The sequence below is a fragment of the Acanthopagrus latus genome, chromosome 15 (genome assembly GCF_904848185.1).
Source record: "Acanthopagrus latus isolate v.2019 chromosome 15, fAcaLat1.1, whole genome shotgun sequence".
In the NCBI taxonomy this organism is placed as follows: Eukaryota; Metazoa; Chordata; class Actinopteri; order Spariformes; family Sparidae; genus Acanthopagrus; species Acanthopagrus latus.
The window spans coordinates 14,010,335-14,022,640 of record NC_051053.1 but is presented as its reverse complement, the minus strand read 5'-3'; the positions used below and the strand labels follow the sequence as shown (position 1 = coordinate 14,022,640).

The 12,306-nt window shown below is 37.2% G+C and overlaps 1 protein-coding gene across 1 annotated transcript in view; it reads right to left on the bottom strand.

Annotated features, from left to right (window-relative positions):
- The window catches only part of pik3ap1 (phosphoinositide-3-kinase adaptor protein 1), a 36,347-nt gene that overhangs the window by 19,803 nt on the left and 4,238 nt on the right, over positions 1-12,306 (bottom strand). Inside the window, exon 3 of the mRNA XM_037123687.1 lies at positions 12,165-12,265. The gene's annotated coding sequence lies outside the window, so the exon portion shown is untranslated. The remainder of the gene's footprint in view (positions 1-12,164; positions 12,266-12,306) is intronic.

Below are 12,306 nucleotides of genomic sequence, written 5' to 3'. Positions count from 1 at the left end.
AAAATCTGATTTAATCTACCAGCTTTCTTGAGGACTTAAATGTTTTATGATGTTCAGATTCATTCATTCACTATCTTAAGCCACTTTAAAGACAATTTAAAGGATCTATTGGAGAATATATATATATATTATTTATCCTCTATATATGTATGTATGTATGTATGTATGTATGTATGTATGTATGTATGTATGTATGTATGTCGGTAGGTTAATCACAGACTGTGAAGCTGACATTTCATCTGTCAATTTGTCCTTTAAATTCATGACATTGACATATGAAACCTCCATCTATTGACCCTTGTTTTAAAAAGCTGAATAACATGGAAACATGATTGCCTCTGAGAGACAATCAGTGAAAGACTCCCATTGTTTTGCTAGTTGGCACAATGCCAGGTGGGATTGTTCGTCCAAGTTAGCGACAGTAGCATTGAGGGGTAGGAAAGGTCACTTTCCCTGCTGCTTTATTACATATGACAGCAGTTAAAGCAATACTGACGAGGCATTCAGGAATATTTAATGGAATTTCTGCTTTGACTGTATGTGTGGAGAGAGACAGGGATGACAAGACAGTCAGAGATGTCAGACAGCAAAGGTCATGAACCATGTACTACAGCAGAACCACAGGGCACCACTAGACAAATGTAAATTAAATGATTTGATGATGACACCGACTAAAAATCTGTTTTATTGCAAGTGTGCATAGCCGTCTGGATGCACCAGCACTGGCACTGTACATGTCTTTTCAGAAACTGAGAAAGGCTCCTTCACAGTTCCAGTGTGAACAGCCCATAAATGGATCCTTGTGGAACATTTCTTTGGACTTTTCAAAATATCACCCAACCGGTTCCTACAGGGACTTTTATGACGTTTTTTCTGGTAGTCACCTGAGGGGCTCATAAGGTACTCCATATGGAGGAACTGTGAAAGGGCCCTCCAAGATGCTTTAATTTTTAAAATTAAAGTGCATACTTACAAAGATATTGCATTACAGAGCTTGTCATAACCACCACTGCCAGTGTAGTGTAAAGATTTTGCACTTCCACATTGAGGCACAAGAGGTCAGAGCTCCACTACAAATGCTATGAAATGCCTTGGCAACTAATCCACAGCTCCACTGTATGCCAGGCATGCACTATTCATCGTTATCATGTAGGCCTATTGCCTGAAAGATGTCTGTTGAAATAAGTTTGCTTAAAACATCATTACAAATCCAATTAATAGTGTCATTAAACTAGATGAAAAGAGTGACAACATTGTGTGATTTAAAAGACAGAAAGCCTACAGCTGAATACCAGGTAGCAATCTAACATGTCACTGATGTTTAAATGTAGATATTATTGAGGAAGGAACTGTTATGTGGTAATATGACTGCAATAAGATGTATTGTTATGTCACATTTACAATAATTATCAGACACACCTAAAAAATTTAAGCTCAACGGAGTAGCATTTTTAATACGTTTGGCTTGAGAGCATGTCTGATTTTGTTTTTAATACCAGTAACACCATATATATAATCTAAAGTCTGACATGAACTGTACATTTAGAAATTTATGGTATACCTCACCGTAAGTTGATCTTTTCAAGGTTGTTTTTATTGAAACTCTCTGTCTACAGTTCATGGCATGTATCTGCGACCGGGCTGATCTCTATTAACTGTCCATATCTAGCACACATAGACGACACACCATGGTTCATGACATGAGAGGATCAACAGGGTCGAAGGGAACTTGCTGAAGTTTACTAGCTGATCAGTGAAATCACTATTGTCTGTGAGCGGCTCCTGACAATACCTCTTTGAGCAGAATTGAAGTTAACATGGACACTGGCTTTAATTTAAAGACAACTGCTAACGTATAGGGTTTACAACATTATTACCCTTTAAGTGTTGGTAACAGACCATTGTTTTTGATACATTTTGTTAAAAATGTGCATTTTGTTGTATGTATTTCTTTTTATCATTTGCTTAATTTTTTATTCAGTTTATATTTTCATATGTTGATGTATTTTTTTAACTATGGAACTATGGATATTAATACAATAAGATGCCAATATGCAACTCATTGAATAGGTCACCATCTGTGTTTTGAATATTAAAGCACTTAAATAATGTTTTGGTTTAAAAGGGGATGGAAAGATAAAGTATGCTCAACATTCATTTGATGTGCAAATTTCTTGTGTTGCAATATTGTATGAAGCTATGAGAGCATTAAAAAGAACTGAATAACAATTACATTTTTTTGTGATCCTTCCTGTAACTCTAAGGTAGACTACACCAAACAGTACTTAAGACTTCTGCATTTACGCAATGCACTGTTCCACAGAAAGACAATGCAGATGTGAAAACTGGACCCAGACAGTAACCAGTCAATTCGTGAAATGCACGAATGAGGCATGGAAACTTTAGGTCAAAGCTTATTCTCAGTAAGCCACGACGACAATAGCAGGGATTTTCCATGGAAAATATCAACATGTAAGCTAATTCTCTTTGTTAGCCAAAACACTTAAAATATTGCAAATTTCAAAACTAATTAGCTAACTCTATCATGTTATACCACCAATCTAGTTTTTGCGGAACACTGACTTAGATGTAACATTTTTACATTATGGCCAGTTTCCATCTGGGAACACTTCGTGACAATGTGGTGATTATTAATTTTTTTAAACTTATTTTTTCACCTCGTCCTAAAATATATTGTTATCTTATAAACAAGATGTAGTCATGAAAAACGACCAAATCCCAAGATACAATGTAAAATGTGTATACCGTTTATCATGCTAACTTTATCAGCATTTTAAAAACTCTTTGGTCCACTTGTAGACTGAGCGTCACATATCTAAACCCCACAGGACAACATGAATACCAGTATCCCATTAAAGCTAATCTGTTGTCTCGTTTTGCTGTCAGAAAATGTCCTCCATCTGACATGCCGTTCCCATTTCCCCCTCCATCATTGACGACATTGACACTGAGAGGATTACAAGGTAAATCAATAAACACCAGCGGCTTCATGAAAGAGCACAAGTCTTGGTGAGCTGATACCTCCACACCAGGTTAGGTCTATTTACCATCCACAGCGAGATCTCAAGGGCTCGTTCTCTATAGTTTAGGTTAGATGTCACTACACTTAGCAACAGGAAGACACCTCAGTGCTCTATAGCACAAATCCACATTGTGTTGGTCAGTCATGAGTTAAACATGTTAAAGCAGGGAGAGACACAGTAGTAGTATCTTGTATGAAAGTATGTATGTATGAAACTGCCCAGATGTCAATGCTGATGTTATCCAACACAATAGAGCCTTTGTTATTCTGTTCATGCCTTCTGTTTTTGTCTTTAATAAGCTCACTATCTTCACACGTATCCTAGTTAGGAGTCTCCATTCTAAATGAAAGTCTTGTACTAGATATTCTTCACTTCCTGCAACTTTAGCAACTTTACATTTTACAGCTGGAAAGTAGATCTCTAACTTTCAGCAAATGGCATGGGACAAGAAGAGGCAAGACTGCCGACCAGACAGACGAGCGTTCCACTCTCCAGCTCTTAACAAGCATAGTAATACATCAGTCAAAAGCAATAATTTTACTATTAATGAAATTCCAATTTGCCTTCAGTGCATTTCACGTTGACATTTTCCACATTGCAACAGTGCTTTGATAAAGTTTTTAAAATGCAAAAACGCATCTAAGAGGCTAAAGACCAGCCCGGGTGTCAGCGTGCCTGGCAGAGGACTATGGTACTTAATTTTTATCGCCATGTGCCCGGGGCATTGAAAGCCTGAATGTTAACATTGGCTCCATTTTCATTATCATCGTATGATTATGGATTTTACTGCATTTAGCTGATAATACAACTAGGAGCTCACCTTAAAAGAAGTTGCTCGAAGGTTTCATTTCTGCCCAAATGAAATTTTCATTTGACAAACAAGTATAATTAGGCTGCACTTCTTGTTCAGTGTCAGTCTGTTTTCTGATTGAACTTAGACCAATTTGCTGCCACTAAATGAGTTTGAATAATTTCCATTCTGAATGTCTCGGGGACATTAGCTTTAGGAGTGCTAAGTGGCAGCATGCTTTTTGAAGTTGCTGATTATTTGATGCCACCCCTGTCTACCTATACGTTTTTCAGCTTACTTCAAAGTTAACAAGGAAATAGCCTTCCTTGGAGTACAATGAGAATTTGAAAGTGTTTTTGGCCAGGTCTGGGAGGCAAAGTGAAAATTACTTTAATAAGTGTGTAATACACTTCGTTAGCTTCAATGCTCTTTGCTTCTTCACTTTATTTCTTTCATGTGCCCACTTTTATTGTACTGAATGAGTGGATTTGTTTCTGTTGAAACTGTACACCTAATAACTAATATTGCAGTATCAGTTTCATTAAACCCGCTAATTATAAATTAATACACTATGAATTATGAAAACTGCTACAGCTTGCGCTCATTCTGCCTCTCTGTTATTGATAACAAAAGTGACAGAAGAATATTTCGATTACGTACGAACAAGTGGTAAAGCTAGTAACCACTGGCAGACAATCATATCATAACCTTTATGTACTAGAAGTGTTTTTTAACTATAAACCAATAAACATAAATATATTAGGAGACAAAACTGTTGCAGATTACCTTCTATTAATAGCACAGTAAGCCTCTGCAGCCACAAGATGAGGAATAGCAGACCACTATGGATGGCAGAGAAAAATGGGGTTATTTGTATATTTACCCCTAATGGATTTGGTAGATGACCTAAAATCTGAGTAACAGCTATTTCAGTAGGGGTAATCCAGTCATCCTCAAAAATAAAAAAATAAACACCAGTGTGGAGCGAAATTGAACGGGAGAAATGGAGTGAACAAAATGGGTGAGGGCAAAAGAAAGAGAGGATCACAAATAAAGCTCAACGTAGGATTGATGAGAGGAAATGGGGATTTTGACAATGTGATTAAGTAATGGTTTCAAAATATGGAAGCATTGGTAAAAAAGAGAATAATTTACTCAAGTATAAGAGCCCTGCATGTCAATGAAGGGCGGAATTACATTTCATTATCATAAATAAGGAAAACCAAACTGTGGCTTAGTTGTGACGAGTTTACAAGCTGCCGAGGCAAAGACACCCCAGATCCTCCAACACAGCTCGAAATTTTTCCTCTAGACTTTTTTATTGGTTGCATCTGGAGAATTTGGTCGGGCGACAGAATAATGAGGGTGGCACTGGATAGTTTAACAATAATAAACAATTTAACATATGAAATCGCTGTTAAATTAATTACATGTGTAGTTTAACGACAAGATTTAAGTGTATTTTCAAAGCAACAATTCCTATCATCATCTCTTTTCATGCTTTTCAGAGTCTCTAACTCTGCTAAGAAACACAAGATCGAGCTCCACTCTGTGTCCACGCTCCCAAAGTGGCACTAAATAACAGAGCCACACACAGAGCAGTGGTGGTTTACAGTACAGAGGGCTATTGAACTAACATGACAAAGGGCTCAGAGACCACTACAAAGTGGAGATAATGCTGCGGAATCGACTCGAAAGGCAGAATTACTGTGGATCCAAAAGGATTGCAACACATCTGCTTTTCATTTGCATTGTAGTAATTTTTCCAAGGAAGGAAAAAACTCCAAACTTGTACAACAAGCCGACCCACACAGTGATACACTGGGGCACATCAATCGCTTGATGGAAAAATAACCGATTGGGAAAAATCTCCCAATCAATTAACTCATAACAAAGCCAGTAATGAATAAACAGCATTTCAACAAGCAGCAACACTGAACTGGAATTTCTTAATGGATTGCAAAACTAATTTCTATGGCAAGTTTATAGCGTGGTTTTTATAACTAACCAGCCATCCAGTGTGTATATGACAAACTTTGTTCATATTTATGTCTTGAAAATATCTGTCTTTCTCACTTCATGGTGGACAACAAGTAATTCATAAAGTCAGTACTTTAGGTTTGAAAAACAAATACACAAATCAGCTGAATTCTTATAAACGTATGCACCATGCCAATTATCATTAGGAGTTCTATGTCAAAAAGCTGAAAAAAAACCCATTACAGCACCTGAGCGCACAGAATTTTAATTGACGTGTTGAAATTTTATGCATGGTTCTATGTCTGGGCTAATTCTATGCCAGAAAGTGTTGACTTTTGCTAGTTCTACATCTGCCATAATGATTTTGAAGAGCTGCACTGCTTGGTGGAGACAGGCAGATTGCTGCTGTGTGTTCCTCTACCTGGTTTTGACATCTCAGTGTCGTGTGCCAGAACATTTTCTATAAATCTTTGGGGTAGACTCACTATGTCTCAGCAAGCAGCAACACAAGCCAGTGTTCTTCGACACACATAGTAGGATCTCATTAGCTCAGGAGAATTAACCCCAGTGGAAGCTGAGTCCTGAACACCAAGTCAAAGATGTGAGCTATACTGTATATTTAGTGGATACTGGGTACTTGCCCATCATAACCTTGAATAAGGCTGGTTGTTCAGCTATTAATCATTTGTTTTCTAATTTATGTTTTAACTTGGCTGCTTGTTCCCTCACCCTCTGCTTTTGCATTCAGTATTTGACATGGTTCAATTTTCGGTACCGTTAAATTTCCCAGAAAACTGCTTCCCCGTTGAAAGGAGACGTGGTGTACGGGTCTGAGCTGGAAATGAGAGTGCCTGTCTATGACTGGCATGCTCTAACAGCACTGTAATAATAATGTAAACTGCTGAATGTACAAATGCAATGCAACAATCTACGCATCATGAAAATTGTTACATAACTCTCAAAAGGTTCCAAATGTTTTAGATTTGGATTAATTCTTTTTACTAATAACAACTATGGGTGGACAATAAATAGGATAGATGTCATTATTGGGATATGTGACTATGTATTGCTTTAGATTATTAGATTACTTAACTTACCAAACTGTTCAACTTGTTCTAATACTTGCCTTTACCCACTTACTCATTATATTCACATTACTAACTGATGAGAAGGATCTAACTGTGGTATTATTTAGTGACATCATCAATAGTATTGTAAGTATTGTTGCAATATCAATATCAAAATAGGGCCTACTGGGCAACTACCAGTATCAACAGATCCTTTGGGTTTAGTCGCAATGGGGCATTTGATTTATTCTGATTCATGCTGCATATTCTACATTTCTGGAAATATGTGTATACACTGACTGAGTATAATGACTTCATACATATTCTTACATATCATCCTCATCTCCCTTTCATCACCTACCTTTGCTTGCTAACTGTAATGCAAACAAAAAGTTTTTAGAAGTAATTAGAGCAAGTCAGAGATGATTTGTCATCTCCCCTGGTAAGGATTTCCAAAGATTAAATCTCTCTTAGCCCACTCCACAAACACAAACAGTGAAAATCCAAAATCAGATTTCAGTATCTACAGCCCACAGTTTGCATCCCTATCCATTGGAAAGCTGCTTAGCCTTGGCAACTAGCACACAAATGAATCGCTCCAGAGTGCAAGAAGCCTCTGAACCGAGCTGTTAGGAGCATTAATGAATAAATGGGGAAGAAACAATGCAAATGATTTACAGCCATAATTACTGAAGGCCTCAAGATCCGACAGTTTAAGTAGCCTTTTCATCATTAAAAGCGGAGTTGATCACATGCTATTGCTGGTGGGAGTTTACTCAGCTTCAATATTCACCGTCTCCCTCTATTCAGATCTATGGCTAAATCCCAGGTGAGTGACAGGTGCCAGCTACAGGGCTGTTAGGAGAGAGCGTTTGTTGATATAACCGTGTTTTCCTCTCTTTGAGTGACTGATCTGCAAAGGTACACATAAAGGCCCTCCTTCAGCAATGTACACAGAGCACTTCGAAAGGAGTACATAAAAATGCCCCGCTACCCCCCACCCACCCCTCCTCCGTGCAACATTAAACAGTGTGGAGGGGGTGCAGTGGGAGGCATGCGGGGGAGGCTTGGGGGGGGGGACTCAAACAAACGCTGGAGAGTGGCAAGTTTGCATTCGCCCATACCAACAAGCTCCTATCTCATTAACAAACCGCTGAAATAAAAGAGTGCTTTTTTGGCTCACAGCTATAAAAAAAAATTATCATAGTGATGATGTTCCTCAGCCGTCAACAGAGCTGTGATAACGTTGTTTGATGATGACTTTCCCATGAATGTTAAGCAGCCGCCGCGGCAGAGGAAAGGAGCTTATCAGCGTCTAATGCCCATCTCTAATTCCTGCCCTTCTTGAACTAGCCATTTTCTAACAGCGTTAACTGTCAAATTTACATCCCGTCTTAATGCCACTAAAGAGTACGGGGGATGAAGAGTAAATGACAGCAGTGTAATGAGGAAGGCAAGGCATTCCTTCTCCCACTTTCTCTCCCCCTCTCTTTCTCTGAGGAGAAGGAGATTTCTACAATATGGGGGCTTTTTTTTCCTCCTCCTGCACCATGATGGTGAGCTTACCTGTGAACTCACTGTAGGTGCACATGAGCTTCATTAGCGGTTGGCTCTTATGTGGAGGAGGAAAAATAGATTTTTTTCCATTTTGCAAAAGACACATGGTATACAAAAAAAAAAAATTGGGGCAAGGACACTCAAAAATCAGAGTTATACATTAAGAAGAAATCAGCAGTTGGTTTAGAAACTCAGTTTGGGCAGAAAAAATGCCACTGCTCCAGAAATCCATCACTGTCTAATGACAAATGGAGGCCAGGAGGATACATGACTAGAAATCACAGTGATTACTAATTTTTGCGACAAGATTTTCAATAAACATATACATTATTATTATGATTTTTGGAGTTATCGTAATGCTGAAAAGATTTACCTGATTAGTACAGCTTACAGGCTTTAATAAAGATAGACATCCTACCACACCTCTTTAACATGTTGTATTATTAGTCCTTGGAGCCTAGTGCACATAATGAAACAAAACAACGAATTACATCAGTATTTTGATTCAGTACAGCTGAGCATTTCTTATCAGGGAAGTCACCACTTTAATTTCCTGTTTTTAAATTGGCATTTTGTCTATTAAGTCAATTAAAAATGCCGAACAATTGCAGGAGACAATCACTTCTGACATTCAAATAAAATAATGGGAAAATTGCCACAGCTTCATTGCAAAAGGAATTAGGTTTAAAATTGATAGGGTGTAACCTCTGATATACCTATAAATATATATTTTTACATTTAATGATTTATCATAATAAAATCATCTAGTAATCCCACACTGTCCTGTCAGGAGGTGACAACAGACATCATTTCATATACTGTGAGAAAAATAATCCTACTTTCACATCAAGAATAGAATCAGTCATAAGTAAAGCATTTTAGCAATTTTCTTCTCATTCTTGTGCGATTTATAATTTCTGCAATAAACTGATCAGTCCTCACAGACTTGCCTCTTTCCTAAGGAAGCCTTTGTATTTATGCATACTTCTGCTCCTTTTATGCAAATGAGACAAGTTGAAAGTTTTCTAATGTCTGCATGTAATTTAAGATGGCATTTAAGCCTCCTACCCGAGATGCTATCATCATAATTAATTCATCAGGTAATATTTCCCATTATTCCAAGGCATTATTTTATGCCAGGCAAGGTAATGAGTAGCTATGAGGGCACATGCACTACTAAATACTACGATGTCTGCAGTAAAAAATTATACATGGACTGTTGGAAATTATAGAAAAGGATAAAATATGGACTGGGTGGTTATGTAAAAGCACTTGTGATTTGTTCATAGTATTACTTGGACTGATGATAGACACATCATGTAATTTAGGTTTTCACTCACTCACTGGGGGGAAATCACATTCAGTATACAATCTTCCAGAAGAAAAGGTTGCACCTTCCATTTACGCTGTTATAATCAACCATGCAAGCGAATCTATGAATATGTAGTCCATTTCATCTGAGGGGTCGGACTCTGGCAGGGCAGGCCAGTCAAGATTTCATCTCAGCTCATCTGATTGGACCGTATAATAATTCAGACTGAGCTAATTTCATGCCGATCTGGTCGCCTCCTGTGAAACTATCCAAAAGCCAAGAGGCTACAATGATTTGGCAAGGAAGAGACAACAGATAAATGGTGAAATGAAGTTGAAGGGCCTTCTTACCTTTGAGAAGAAATATTTCAATTTAAATGTATCACTTGATCAGGGTAAAGTCCTCCAGCTTTGCAGCGCAGAGATTACACCAATTAAACATCAAATATGGTGAACTAACTGCAAATGAGCAAACGCCTTGTGTGCTTCTGTTTAAAGGTTCAGAGATTCACTTACAACTACAATTAGCAAAATCTGCTGTGTATGGATTCAACACATCTTCTCACAGGCCAAAAACACATCTACGTGTTTACACTAGTGGTCAACAATTCCATGCATTTTACTGGATATGCATGTCATAAAATGTTTAATATAACAATTGTACAATAATATATACAAACGTCCTTTTATTGCCATCTGGAGGAAGGACACTACTGTATATACTGCAATTAGAGCTGAGCAATATATCAATATTACTGTTGATCGTTAACATAATATGAGACCATCTATCATACTTTATGTTGCACACTATATCATGATTTGACAGAAGTGTTATCTTTTCCTAGTTTTAAAGGTTGTATTACAGCAAAGTGATGCAACTTCATGAACTTTATGAATTTATCATTGTGGTAATATTTTATGAAAGTACAAAAAGGCTTCAGGCAATAGGTCAAAAGTATTGTGATATTTGATTTTGACTTCCAGTCCTATCTCTGAAATGCTTTTGAGGAGATTTCAAAATATTAAGATATATATTGTGTAATGTGATACAGCCTTAAAATATTGTGGTATTATTTTAAAGACATATCACCCAACCCTACTCCTGATATATGCACATTAACCTAAAATGTATAAATCAAACTGTATTATTCATACAGTATTGTTCATACTGCAGACAAGTGACTCTCAAAGTGTAGGCCATGGCCCCCTGTTGGGGCATGAAAGTACTGCAGGTGGGCCATGAGAGGTCATTAACAAAAGAAGAGATGTTTTTAGTCATCAATTTTGTCATTAAGTTTGACCATAAAATATTGGGATAATTAAGTATTTCCATCAACCTGCACAGCTAGGTGGTATCACAGGAACCACAATTCTAACAGGAACATCAAAATGTGTCTTATATCTGGTCAATTATAGAGAATTGTAAATGCATGTGTTTAATGGAGTGCAAGTTTCAAAATTGCTGTGTGTGTGTGGATGGATTATCAACTTGAACTGCATTGCCACTGACTTCTTGTAGTCTCGTGTTGATCTGAATTGTGACTAAAGGTCTAGATGGGCCTCAGAAGATTTTCCAATTACAAAGAGGGTTACACCATTCTGAAGTCTGGGAATGGCTACTGTAGACAATTCATTGTCCAGCACGTAACTGTATATAATAGCTATATGTATATGTTTGTTCATATCTGTTGTATCTCTGCACTGTTCTGATTATTAAGTGAGTAAATTCCCTACTTCTGGTCCCAAAGTTTGGGATCAGGGACTTTAGCTTACTTTTCTATTATTTTTCACATTAAATTGAGTTTGTCTTTAATTGTATTATCAAGGACAGGAGTGAAAAAAATCATTGAAATTCTGATGCCAATATTTTGACCCTGTCCTAGTATAGTAAGTATATGCGCTATTCCAAAGTTGAAATTACTTTACTTTTATTAATTATTCTGATAATCAATACTGTATGTCATAATAATAATAATAATATGACTATATTGCCATACACAATAAATCTCAGTATTTTGAAACCTCTTCAAAGGCATTCCATAAATACTCTTACTGAGCGATAGAATCAAATATCACCATATATTTGACCAAACACCTCAATATCAAACTCTAATCCTGTTGTGAAAATCTTGCATCTAGTGGTTAATTAACAAAATATTAACACAGCAACATTTTTAATAATAACCATCAGTAATGTGGCTGTAATGACAAAGTGTTAAAAAAGTACAACAGTATGATGAGTTCATAAAATTGCATTACTTTGCTGTATACAGGTTTTTAAACCAGGAAAAGACTAACCTTATGTCAAATCATGATATAATGATGTCCAAAATACAAGACAATATATGGTGATATCATCTTATCAATATAATACTGATATACTGCCCAGTTCCAATATGACGGCGAAGAGATCACCTGACTCAGTCTGGGTAAACCAGGAAACATCCAGAGGACACAGCACTGGTTTGTCTTAAATCCTTCTCTCGCTCTGCAGTTTTGCTGCCGCTGAGCTCCGCCTGTGGGCACAATAGATTTGACACAAGAGTGCTGATGAATC